The sequence below is a fragment of the Culex pipiens genome, chromosome 3 (assembly GCF_016801865.2).
Source record: "Culex pipiens pallens isolate TS chromosome 3, TS_CPP_V2, whole genome shotgun sequence".
Classification (NCBI taxonomy): Eukaryota; Metazoa; Arthropoda; class Insecta; order Diptera; family Culicidae; genus Culex; species Culex pipiens.
Window position 1 is genome coordinate 183,493,301 of NC_068939.1, and position 14,556 is coordinate 183,507,856.

Genomic DNA, 14,556 nt, shown 5'->3' on the forward strand with positions numbered 1-14,556 from the left:
ACCGAGTGTTTATTTCGTTTGTGATTTGCTCAAGGAGGCAAACATCCAGCATGCATTTGATTGTTGATTCATTTCCGAACATCTCTCTTATACTTCTACAACCCAATTATTTTTAAATCAATTTTCTTCTCTTTTCGTACTCAACATTTGAATAAAATGTACCTTGTATTTCCATTTAGTAAAACACAATTTTAAATAAATAAATAAACGACAATTTTACACAGTGTTCTAGTTTTTGTTCAATATTTCAGAAATCAAACCGAGTTTTGAGGATCTGTAACCGCCTGTAGACTTATATGACTTAATTAAGTATTAAGGGGTTACATATATGTAAATCGACAAAAAAGTCAGAGGTTGGTGTGAGCACTCACTTAATTTTATTTAAAATCTGTTTTCAGTGCATTAAAATATACATTTTCATCTATTATCAGAACAAATTTGAAAACATTTGAATATATCATTGCCGAGATATACCTATTTGAAGTTAGCAGTTACAAAAAACGGGTGCCACGATATCTCAACACTGCCTAAACCAAATTGGCTCAAAATTTTGGTGAAGACTCGTTAAACCGGTCCTGTGTGCATGACGAAGGTCGATTTGCAAAAAACTTATTTAAAAAAAAAGATAAAAATATTTTTATGTTTTTCATATAAACAATCGTCAGTTTTTGATTTTTGTATTTTTTTAATAAGCAAAATTTTAAAATCGGGCTTCGTCATGCACGCGAGATATGTCTTGAGAGTCTTCGCCCTAAATTTCAGCCAATTTGGTCCATCCCATCTCGAGATATCGTGGCACCCGTAAATCAACTCGGTGTTTCGAGAAAAACGCTCACAAAGTTTGACAGTTCACTTTGCGCATGGCAAAATGTTTAGCTTAAATCGTCTCTAACTCAGTTTAATCATGTAATATCTTCATGAAACTTTCAGGAGTGATTGAAAATCATCTTTTTAGTGGATTCAATACATTTTCTGAAATGTGAAATTTTGAGATTTCCTACATGTATGTAACCCCTTAAAGAAGTATTAAACCTATCTGGACTAAGTTTTTTTTCAGTTGGATATTTTTCAAATATTTTCACTTAGAACATTTTTAAGAGTCATGGTTAAATTGTTTAGGAAAATTTACAAATTATTCAATTATTTATTTAGAGTTCAATGAAAGTTTGAAGTTTTACTTGGGGGTTTTTTTATCCATATTTGACAAACATTTTCTAACCTTGAAGATTTTTTGAAGTTTTGGTTCTCAAATTAAGTTTCATGCAACTTGCACAAAATATCTAAAATTGAAAAAAATTTCAAGGGTATTTGGCTTTAGAATCGTGGTATTTATTTTTGAAAATGTTTCATTTTAAATGGAAAAAAGCATGGACCACCCTACCGAAATTCTATAATTATCCAACCATAGATTTTTAAATGTATTTTTCCCCCAATTAATTTGATTCTGGGCTCAGATGTTGATTTTTAGTTATATTTTGTGATTCTATGTAAAGGCTAGTACGCAGATCGGAAGGAAAGGGGTCAAGCAACAGATTTACGAAAGGCAGAACAAAGGAGAGGGAGCGATTTCTTAGGGCTTTTCTTCACCCTCTCTGGCTGGCATTCGCTGCCACTGCTGCCCATTTGGAATTTTTCTTGACCGGTTCCTTCCGAAGTACGTATACAGCTTTAACTAAGGCTCACGCAGAAAAATAAGGCATATTTGAATCAACTAAATATTTTTTTGATTTGAAAATCAAGATTTTTGTTGAATCAGAGCAACTTTTTCAAAACAACAAAAGATTTTTGTGGAATTGAGAAAATCAAGGTTTGTTTCAACGCAAATTCGGCGTTGATTATTTTCCACAAATTTTTTGTTGAAACAAACCTCGTACAGGCTGATTCTACAAAACATTTTTTCTGCTGGTACAAATTTTATTTAATGTTTTTTTCCCTCGGTACTGATCAAGTTAATTTCAAATTTCAAGCCAAACTTTAAACATTTTAAAGAAAAAAGTATCAACATATGCTTTTACATTATTACAGTTATGCAACTACGGAGTTTGTATTGAATTTATGATTTTTTTTAGGGTTGTCTTTTTCCGATTTGTGGTCCAAAAATTCAAAATTTTAAAACTCCCTTTTTGCGCTATTCAATCAAAAATACAAAAAATACGTTATACAATGTTTTTTAAATAGTTTTACCAATTGTACAAGTTTTTGCTATAAAAATTGTAATATTTTAAGCAATCATTATTTTTCCTCCCTGATTTCTTAGATCATTTTTGAAAGAGGAGTACAAAAACTTGAAATAAAATTTGCAATGGCCTAATCATTAAAAAAAAAACAATAATTCCAAAAATGACTTAAAACCAATATTTTGACTACTTGACCCAATTTCAGATTCAGCGGGCAAAATCACATGGAAAAACGTATAGTTGGACAATCTTTGAATTTTGTTAGGGTGAAAACTTGAAAACTATACATTTTCAAATATAAAAACCTATACCTCAAGTTTAAAGATTTTGTATGCTTTTTGCTATTTTTTTTTTAGATGGTAGTTTAGGATACGAGTTTCATAAAAAAAAATTGTAACTCTAAAATCACAAAAAATAGTGACTTACTGATATTTAGAAAAATAAACAATAAGTGCATCTACTTCAAGCATAATACTACTTATCATTCTAAAAAAAAATAACTTCTTGTCACAATATTAATGGCGCAAAACTCCATGTTGCGCAACATGGTGACAACTGCAACAAAACAGAACCGCGACACTTTAACAATGCACGCGCTGCGCATTGCGATGTCGCACAAAGAATATAGCTATCTATCAATGGGAATGGGAGACTCTCATCGGGGGCGAGAATACGGCGTTGAAAACGAAAAGAGGTAAGGTACGATCGATTGTCCGCTGTCCAGCGCACGATGATTGGTTGGGGTTTAGGGTGGATGTTAATATTTTAAACTGTTTTTTCAATCTTAATATTTTTTAAAGGGATTTGTCTAAACATAATATTTAGAATTAATAAAATTGTGGTTTTCTAATAAAAACTTCAAGTTCAACCGATCATCAGCTGCGCCAACCCCAACCCGATCGACACTCACGGGGCGTCGTGACAACTCGCTCGCTCGCGACATGCGACGAACCCAGCAGAATCGATCGCTCTTTATGCTAAACCAGCAGCGTCGAACGAGCCAAGAGCAGTCAGCCAGTCAGTACGGTTCGAGCCGTCTGCGCGACCGGGTTAAAATCGAATTCTCAACTCACCTTGGAGCTCTTCGTCGTGTCGTTCGCCGTGTTCGCCTGGAGCGAGGCGAGTTTTATCTCGAGAACGAACGAAACCGAACAAAATAAAAACTCGCGAGCGAACGTTGGATTAACGAGTGGATTAGTGTTTTTTTGATTTGTGTTTGGTGTTATCTGTGTGTTAAAATTTCACTAGTCGAAGCTGCCATCAGTGACGAAGAAGACTAAGATTATTGTGTGTAAAGTGTGTCCCTCCTCGGGGTCTGCCCCCTCTGCCATTTGGCGCAGATTCCTGTGGAACGCAAAGTCGCGATCGAACCGTGGATTACTCAACTCTCGAATATAATAGTGCAGCAATAATTGAATGTAAGTGAGAGATCTCGTCAAAGCTGGTGTCGAGATTAGTTTTAACTGGTTGTTAAACAGAGGGGGCAATAAGTGGAAAATAAATATGCCCAACGTTTATGCAAATCCCCCCGCCAGGGTTTACAACTGAAAAGTGCGCACAATCAAGAGGAAAATATTACGAAATTTGAATTTAATTATTTTTTCTCATCAAATCGGGAGATTCTCCATTCAAAACCGGGCTCTTCTCTAACGAGCGCGTATAAATCTTTTATTGGTGCCTATTTGCAAATCAAAGAAAAGAGACACCAACAAAACACACACACTTTTTTTTATTTGGAGGAGTTTTGAGAGTAAAGTGTGTGAGCGAACGGAGAAGTGAAGAAAAAAACACGATCAATTCCACTCCATTTGTGTGTGCTGTGTGGCTGCTGCTCGGAGAACTTGAAAATCAAGGAGAAAAAGGACGCCCACATTTTCCTCCGCGGCCTGCTGTTTGGATGTGCGGACCACGCGCAACCATGTGAGCCACCTTAGCAGCAGCAGCAGCAAACAGCCAACACCACCGCCATGGCATGCTGATCGATCGAAACGAAAATGCGCTAGGGGTGTTTGGGGCAGATTAGTTGAAAAGTGGTGGAGAACATTGGGGACTCGTGTGTGTTATGAAGAAAATTAAGCATTTTTTCCATTGAATATTTTGCTCTTGAAATCTGTCGTGAACAAATCATTTTTTTTTTAAGATTGACAATGGAATTTAAATTGAACATAACGAGTTTAACAGTTTCAATGAATCACTATAATTTTTGAAAAATTAAAATAAATTATCCATTATTGTGAACACAATAATCATCTGAAGGGAAAATTTATAATAGACTTTTGACTTTAAACCGATTATCAACTAAATCGGTCAATTCCATAAAATTAAAATTTTAATATTTTTCTATTTGGCTGTCACTTTTTGAACTCTCTTCCAGTGAAAGAATTTTTCGTACTTTAAAGTCCTCGAATCTTGCGGTGAGATTTTTCTGATTTTCCGATATGGTGTATTCAACAACTTTGTAGTTTGTGAGCAGGACATTTCAGAACAGCACTCGAAAAAAAAAAATTTTCACAAAAAAATAAATCTCCAAAAACCGTCAGTCTATACAGAAGAATGAAACAAAATTAATCTCTGTGAAAAATTCATGATGTTTCAATACTTTCAACCAGAAATGCCCAAAATATGATTTTGGAAAATATATCAAATTTTAATTGAATATTACTATTTTTACGATGAAATACACGTATTCAAGTTATAGCCATTTAAGGGTTAATTTCAGTTAAAAAAGTTAATATTTATTTATTTTTTCAATGGTTTCAATGGTTGGCATTTTTGAAAATATTTTATTCTAATACCAACTAAAAATTATTAAACAATATTAATTTTTGGACTTTGAAACAAGGCATTGCCAAGAATTGAAACTAAAAAAATAAATTATTCAGGTGTTTTCCGAATGAGCAATTTTATGGCTTTTCGCAAACTTTTTCGCGATTTAACTTTTGTATTTTTTTTATTTGGATTAAATTTTGGCAATCAATTTCTAATATCTAAATAATTTTGCATCATTGGCTTCTCCATGCAAGTCTTTATACAATCTTTGGAGTTGTCCATACAAAAATGCTATTAAAACGTTACAACAAATCCATTTCTTGAGAAGGGATTTTTTGATCAATTTTGAATCTTGGGAAAGTCGTAATTTAGGGTTAGGACTTTCACAAAAACAAATAATACACGAAAAAAAAATTCCCGATGTTTTTATTTCACCTTTTATTTTGAAACACGATTTTGCCAAACTTTACCCCCTTCAGTTTTATTTTTATTTATATATCAAGTGTTTCAAATTTTAAGCTTTATTGAAGAAAAGACGTTTTATTTCAGCCAAGATAAAATTGAAGCAATAGTGGTTCTTGAGAAAATAAAAAAGTTAAACCAAATTTCAGACATGATTTCAACAAATTGGTATTTTTAACATGATTGATCGGGCCTTTGGTTGCTGAGATATGGTCTATCTAATAACGGAAATTGGGAAAAGTACTAATTTCTAAGTGCTACCCAATGGGCACTAATTTTTAAATCGACGATATCTCGAAATATCAAAAAAAAATAAGTCTTTGTAAAATGTTAGCATCTCTTTGGGAAATAATATTTTTAGTATTGTAAATTACAACTAACATTTCAAAAGGGCGAAATAATAAGATTTTTTGGTATTTAAGTTCTTTTTGAAAAAAAAAAATATATATATAAAAATTAAAATAACAAGCCAAAGTCTCAACATTTCAATGGAAAAATTGTTTTCTCGGATTAGTTTTCAAAAAGACGTAAGAGCCATTGGTAAACATAGCCCTTTTTGCATCGGTAATCGAAGTATTTATTTTCAAAAATGCTTGAGATTGTTCATCTACACGTCCTTCAAGTGCCCTAAACTTGAAACAAATGAAATATTTTTTAAATTTGAAGAAAAAGGAAAATTAGTGTCGGACGTCACGGTGGCTCTTACGGCTTTTTGAAAACTCACCCGAGTTTACCCTAATTCAGTTGTTTTGCAATTATTAGTTAAAAAAAACGATTCAACGAAAACAAATGGAAAAAAAATCTTTTTGCAGTACTGTACACCGAAAATTTACAACAATTCAAAAGATTTTTAATAATAAACCCAATCATGATAAAAAATATTTTATACGCAGGGGAATGCATTTTTAATTGATTGCATGATTGAAATCCGTTGAAATTTTTAAGTTAAAAAATTATTTTTTCGGCCCAATATTGAAGGAGGCGTGACAAAAAGTTTTTTCAATATTTGTACCAGCCTAATCATGTGTGAATTGGTTATTATTTTATTGTAATTTTATTCTTATTTTTTTAATTTTTTTCCCGCTTGTCTCTAATATTTTTTTCAACCAATTATTTTCGTCTAGATAAATTAACATTTTTTCCAGTATTCCTGGAATTGAAATAAAGTTGGAAAACTTTATATTTAATCTATTGGAAAGATTAGAAAAAAATCTAGTATTTGATCAAATTTATTGAAAAGATAAGGCGCATGCAAGATGCAAAATTTAAAACAAATAAATAACAAGCCAAAATTTCATCAAAATAATGATTTTTATCGGACATAAAATTAAAATTTCGTAATTTCTTTAAAAACAAGAGGTAAGAAAAATAATTATTGACCAAAAATTTAAATTTTCATGGGAAAAAAATCTCTTCGGATAATCGAATCACAGAAAATATTTTTTGTCGTTGTCTTGTTTTTTATTATCGAAGCTAAGCTAAAGTGATTGTTATATCCAAGATGGCGACCAAAATTGCGGAAACTTCGGATAATTGAGGCTTCGGATAATCGAGTCCGAACTGTAATGCTTTTTTATGTATCTTAATCAAATAAAGATTTGTAATAAAATAAACCTTTTTACAATTTTAGAAATTGGTTTAAGACATAAAGGTTTAAGAAAAAAATAATTTCATTAATTTCATTGGCTTTGCTAATTTTTGATAGCAGCATAACTGCCTATTGTGATAATTTTCACCTTATTTTTTTAAATCAGGCAAAATCACCAAAATTTTAACTCAGGCAAAAAGCAAAATTGTTCAAAATTAAAAATAAATATTAGAAAAAGCATATTTTTTCATCTTTAAAATTATTGAAAGTGTTCATTTGACATCTCTACCCGCCACCCATCCAGACCCAGCACGCAGCAGCAAATCTGAACAAATTCTTATTTTTATAATGATGATGTAAATCTTTGGCGCTCGCCACATTGGGCCACAACTCTTCGTCACAGCACGCAGCCCCACACCGCCCAGATAAAGTGGCGAAAACATGCACACACACGTTCCGATATAATTAATTGTGGCCCAGAGAGAAAAATGGCGTTTGGTACCCACACTGCCAAAAATAATGCACACCGCACACACAATGGTGATTGGTTAATCGCCCAATCCATTGAGTACAAGAAGAGGGTGGGGAGGAGGTAATCATAGCTAATTTTCTCCACGATTTGCGCGCGCGAGGGCTTCGAGGTCGGACCGTTTAACCCGTTCGCGCATCATCCTTTCGTTCATCATCGGCTCTTTGAGACTTTAATGCTTGGGTTTTGCCCTGAGGGCAGGTTACTGACCAACAACAACCGGTTAGGATCGAGACTCCTCGTAAAGGGGGGGATTAAGAATATTTACTTGGATATTGAAATAAATTGCAGATATTCCATTCTGACGCCATTTGATAAGCCAACAACAATAAAGTTGCGCCCAAGGCTTTTAAGTGTTTGAGGTTGAGCAACGACGATAGTTTGAAGTCTGCCAACCGTCGATGATCCGTACCATCGAGTTGGCAACACTAAGAACACCCCTCAGTTCAACTGAAACAAAATTGCTATACAGTAAACCAGTTTCGTTCTTGACAAAGTGATTACACAGAAAAGTGCTCAATCTGACAGAAGCAATTAAGGAGAGACGCTCGCGAGATTGCAATCAGCTTAAGGTAGGGCGCTGAAAAGGACCACTAATTTCGAAGGGACCACTGCAGCTCGATGTAATTACTTATCCGGGGTCCGGTTCCGGAAAAAAATACGTCGCGAATCTGGTCCAGTTGATTTGTGGGTCTCTGGATTAATTGGTTGTCCTTGCCCGAGGGGGGCACCACAACCGGACAACAAAAAATGGTGACTGCAACTGATAATAAAGTGTTTTGAAGGGATCAATGTCGTCAGCTGCCACTGAGCTGCAGGACAATCTTCCTTTGATGTTGAGCGATTTTTTTGTCAGAGTAGTGAATGGTTTTGTTGGGAGGAAACATGCGAAGGATAAAGTTTTTTTTTGTAGGAAAAAGAGGTGGTCATTCATACAAAATATGATGAATGTTGCTCGTGACCAATTAATTGTTTATCTTTTTTCATTTATTTATTAAGATATGCTGGTACGTGTATTCGTAAAATTTAATTAAATATCACTTACATTAAAACGTGAATGGTATTTCTGGTTTAAATGATCAATGCTTAACAAGTTTTAGTTATTTTAGGTAGACCAAACACTATCTCAAAAAGGTTCAAAATATGTATAAAACTCGAATGATACAAGACAGAGTCACTCTTAGAACTGAACATCAAACAAAATATTACAGGATTAAGAATTTAGAAGATTTAGCAGGAAATTTTTGATATACACAGAAAAAAAATCATGGTAATATTACATCTGGGAAGGAGTACATTTTTTATGTCAGAAAAAATGTGTAATATTGCCTCTGAAAATGGGTTATTTTACCACTTTTCTGTTGTAATGTCACTTTTTCAGTCTAAATTGAGGTAAAATTACATCTTAAAAGAGGTAATATTCAACCTTCCAAAATTACACCTTCTAAATTTATACAATTTTTTGTTGTGTAATTCATACAATTTATAAGCAATATATAAAATATTTATAACCACGACCAAGTTCTGAAAACAAATTTTTGTTTCATCGATCTTAAGAAAACTTTAACAAAAAGCTTGGATTAGGTAGTTGAGTACACAGTAAAAAAAATCATGGTAATATACATCTGGGAAGGGGTACATCTTTTATGTCAGAAAAAATGTGTAATTTTACCTCTTAAAATGTGTTTTGTTGTCACTATTCGGGTGTAATGTCACTTTTTGAGTTTAAATTGAGGTAAAATTACCTCATAAAATAGGTAATATTCAACTTTTCAAAATTACACCTTTTACTGTTTACCACGTTTCGTTCTTTACAAAATATGAACTGAGAGACATTCTATTTCTTCGTTTTCTGAAAAACTGATGCAAGGCTATAATCCTGCTCAAAAAATGTGTTTTTTTTTAAATAAAAATCTAAAAGACCCACCTCCATGTATACCTATCGACTCAGAATTAAAAACTGAACAAATGTCTGTGTGTGGGTATGTGTGAGTGTGCATGTGAGCAAAATTGTTACTCAGTTTTCTCAGCACTGACTGAACCGATTTTGCTCAAATTTTGGAATTCGATTTTGTATAGGGTCCCATACGTACCTATTGAGTTTTGAGGTCCCATAAGTACCTATTGAGTTTTTAAAGTTTCTATAAGTAGTTCCAAAGTTATGTATAAAAATGTGTTTTCACATATTTCCGGATGTTACATCAGTGGCCGGAAATCGTCTCGAATACCATCATATTATACATCGTTGGATAGGTAATCAAAAGACTTTTTAACTAACGATTCTAAAAAATAGAAGATCTGGCAACCCTGTCTCAAGTTATGACCACTTAAATAGTATTTAAGTACTTTTTTGAAGCCGGATCTCACTTAAATGTATGTAGGCTATGTCCGGATCGTCCCATCGTTGATTGGTTTTTTTAAAAACCTTTCCAACGAGACTAAAATATTGAAGATCTGGCAACCCTGTCTTAAGTTATGACCACTAAAGTGATATTTATATACTTCTTTGAAGCCGGATCTCACTTATCTGTATGATAATATATCTGAATCCAAAGACCTACCAAACGAATAAAAAAGTTTGAACATGTGGCAACCCTGTCTAAAGTTATGACCACTTATTTGTATGAAAACAATGCCCAGATCAATCATTCGAGCTATCGTTGGATGATATTCGAAATACCATCCAAACGAGTCCAAAAGTTTGAAGATCTGGCAACCCTATCTCAAGCTATGAACCCTTTTAAGTGATATGTTACTTTGATGAAGAAAGCCGTATTCTGCGCACTTGATTTCCAAAAAGCTGGATTTTTTTATTTTTGGTAAAGAATGAGGAAGGCACCAACCCCATAGGTGGATTGAGTTAGTTTTTAATCTTATTCTGATACAACCTGTTATTTTTCTGTAATTTTTGTAGGAAAGGAGTCAAAAAATTTAATTATTAGTTGTAACGGCCTCATTTCACCAAACTTTCACATTTTATGAATTATTTTTTTTTTCTTACCTTTTTTTTACCCTCTACTGTCTAATTTATTTCATTTTTTTTTTATTTTTCTGTATTAGAAAGCTATTTTGAGCCATTTTTTATGTACTTTTGAAAACCTAACTTCTCTTATTTTAAGTTTTCTTCATAATATTTTAGTATTTTTGGGTCCATTTGTGTTGTTTAATTTTTGTAAACAAGTATTTTTTCACATTTATGTATAAACCTAAACGATTCGCTTGTAAATCGCAACAGAGTGTTTCAAAGCAAAATCTAGAAAAAAAAGCAATATTGCAACTATACAAAAAAGTTAGAGATATAAGTTAGAAACACTGTCACAATTGACCCAAGAAAAATATATTTTTTATTACACATTAAAAGATATTATGAAAATTGAGGAGTTTTCTTCCCTGTTCCATTTCTTTTGAAGATACGAACTCGCAACAAGCAATGTATTTTTTAGGATTTTTTTTTTTTTTTTTTTGCCAGCCTATAAATGTTGGAGTAAATTGCACTTTTCCGATGCAATAAACACTTGGTCTATCAAAATCTTCCTACTTTTCAAAGTAGGAATAGAAAATTCAGTTTTATTTAAATTTCAATGTCCAATTGCATATCTTCATATTAAATTCAAAGTCATCAAAAGCATAACTTTAAAATATAAAAAAAATCAATCTAATCGGACTCGAACAATTTTATTTGCTGTGACATTTTTTTCAGAGTGCTGTGTATTTCACGGAGAAGTGTTCCATCACCCCAGCACATATTAAACCTTTCAAAATTTAAGAGAGATTTGAAATAGACAGATTCAATTCAAGAAGCATTTGCATGATCATTAGAAGTTTCTAATCCATAAAAAATCAATTTGCTGTTGATCGCCGGAAGTTAATTAATTTATTTGCTTTTTCGCATTTATCGGTGAAAGCTATCCAGATTTTTAATCGAAGATGGCTGGTGCACGTCCGAAATGTCAAAATCGCGCAGTGGTACCAAAATTAGAAAAAAAGTGTGACTGCCATGCATGGCACACTTTTTTTTAAATGTTGGTACCACTGCGTGATTTTGACATTTCGAGCGTGCACCATTCGTAACGCCATCTTTGCTTAAAAATCTGGATAACAAGCTATCTAATGAACAAAATTCACGAATGTTCGTCATGAATAAAATTCATGAATTCCTGAGTTTTCATTCACGATTTCATGAATGAAATTCATGACTTCTCCGAGAAATAGGGTTAGAGATTGCGAATTTCTTTTAAAATATACTCTACTAATTCTAGATTTGTTATGCAAATTTGTTGAAAATTAAAAGTTTTATTGGAATAAATTTAAAATTCCTTGAATAAATAATTAAATATTAATGTACCCAAACTGAATCAACAGGGTTGGACAAATGTTAAAGAAAATCCTTTTTAATTGTATTCAGCCATCAACTAAATAATCTATAAAACAAAACCCCATTCATTTCGAGCCTTTTGCGCTTTACAGCTCCCATTATAATGCCATAAAACAGAATGAAATAATCCTCTCAGAACTTTACGACACGGAAAACAGGATTGAACCCCTCCATTACCCAGGATTAAGCCGCAAATTGCGCGTCCCAAAAAAGGACCCGGCCAGTGTGCTTCATTAAACAGGTTCACGGGGGTTGGACACTTTTAATCTTGGAGCGCGTGCTCGCACATGTTGTACCTGGACTAGATTGTAGTTCTAACGAGTCCCAAAAATGGAACCGCGCCTGAAACTGAATACTGATGTAGGAGCGAACTTTGTGACGACAAAGCGACTATTCCGGCGCGCCGATTGAATTCCCGCGCAATCAATATCGATTGGTCATAAAGTCGGGGGGAGAATATCCCTTGAGAACCTCTTTTTAAGTGATTCCGATGCAGGGCTGAGCTGTAGGTTAGTCGAGGTTAGTCGTCGACTAACAAGTTCTTTAACAAAAATGTCGCCCTCCTTAAACCATTTGGCGCCCTCAGCAGGGCCCAAGAGAAACTTTGCATTTTGCAAATTTGCCAAGTTGCCGATTTGTGCTGCGCCTTTTTGAAAAAGATAAAGCGCCCCCTCAGGAAGCCCCAGGGCGCCCAAAATGCCATTTTTGCAAATTAAAAAAAAAGAGCCTAAGGGAGATCAGGGCTGAGCTGTAGGTTAGTCGAGGTTAGTCGTCGACTAACAAGTTCTTTAACAAAAATGTCGCCCTCCTTAAACCATTTGGCGCCCTCAGCAGGGCCCAAGAGAAACTTTGCATTTTGCAAATTTGCCAAGTTGCCGATTTGTGCTGCGCCTTTTTGAAAAAGATAAAGCGCCCCCTCAGGAAGCCCCAGGGCGCCCAAAATGCCATTTTTGCAAATTAAAAAAAAAGAGCCTAAGGGAGATCAGGGCTGAGCTGTAGGTTAGTCGAGGTTAGTCGTCGACTAACAAGTTCTTTAACAAAAATGTCGCCCTCCTTAAACCATTTGGCGCCCTCAGCAGGGCCCAAGAGAAACTTTGCATTTTGCAAATTTGCCAAGTTGCCGATTTGTGCTGCGCCTTTTTGAAAAAGATAAAGCGCCCCCTCAGGAAGCCCCAGGGCGCCCAAAATGCCATTTTTGCAAATTAAAAAAAAAGAGCCTAAGGGAGATCAGGGCTGAGCTGTAGGTTAGTCGAGGTTAGTCGTCGACTAACAAGTTCTTTAACAAAAATGTCGCCCTCCTTAAACCATTTGGCGCCCTCAGCAGGGCCCAAGAGAAACTTTGCATTTTGCAAATTTGCCAAGTTGCCGATTTGTGCTGCGCCTTTTTGAAAAAGATAAAGCGCCCCCTCAGGAAGCCCCAGGGCGCCCAAAATGCCATTTTTGCAAATTAAAAAAAAAGAGCCTAAGGGAGATCAGGGCTGAGCTGTAGGTTAGTCGAGGTTAGTCGTCGACTAACAAGTTCTTTAACAAAAATGTCGCCCTCCTTAAACCATTTGGCGCCCTCAGCAGGGCCCAAGAGAAACTTTGCATTTTGCAAATTTGCCAAGTTGCCGATTTGTGCTGCGCCTTTTTGAAAAAGATAAAGCGCCCCCTCAGGAAGCCCCAGGGCGCCCAAAATGCCATTTTTGCAAATTAAAAAAAAGAGCCTAAGGGAGATCAGGGCTGAGCTGTAGGTTAGTCGAGGTTAGTCGTCGACTAACAAGTTCTTTAACAAAAATGTCGCCCTCCTTAAACCATTTGGCGCCCTCAGCAGGGCCCAAGAGAAACTTTGCATTTTGCAAATTTGCCAAGTTGCCGATTTGTGCTGCGCCTTTTTGAAAAAGATAAAGCGCCCCCTCAGGAAGCCCCAGGGCGCCCAAAATGCCATTTTTGCAAATTAAAAAAAAAGAGCCTAAGGGAGAAATGAATGAATTCCCATTGTGCGTGGTGCGTTCGTTTTTAATTGTGGGCCGACCATAAAAACTAGTCGCGTTTTACTACGTGATGATAATACGAAGAAGGGGCGCGCACACATTTGGTACTGTAGTTGGGATTGGGTCGATGAGCTTCACCGAGCGAGATCACACGCGATCATCGACTTAAGCAGCTCAGGTCCAGACGGTTGCGTGATTAAGCCAAGTTCGTGTCGTGGCGAAGACAAGGCGTATTGTTTGTCTCGTTTATGAAAATTAATTAAGAAACCCGAGGCGACGATGACGACGACGTCGGTTCAAATTTGAAATCACTTTACGTTTAATTGATAAATTCCAGAATGTCTCTCTCAGAAGTGGGTGCTAATTCAAACATTTGCATCTTTCGTCTTTTTCAGGATCTCCTGCCGGCCGGACGTCGCCAGACGTGGCGCCACCAACATGTGGCCGGATTGGACCTGAAGTGCGCGGCCACTGCCTGTATGACCCCATTTGTCCCCTCCCGAAAAAGAAAAACAGAGATCCCCCTCGAAAAGGCGCAAAACACTGGCCACGAGCCGTTGCGATCCGTGTGATTTATGAACAACAAGAAGTGATCACCACGCGGATTGGTTCGTGCAGTTTGAGAAAAAAAGAAGAAGATATTCGCAAACGCCTGTTTGTTTTGCCAAGTAATTGATTTATTT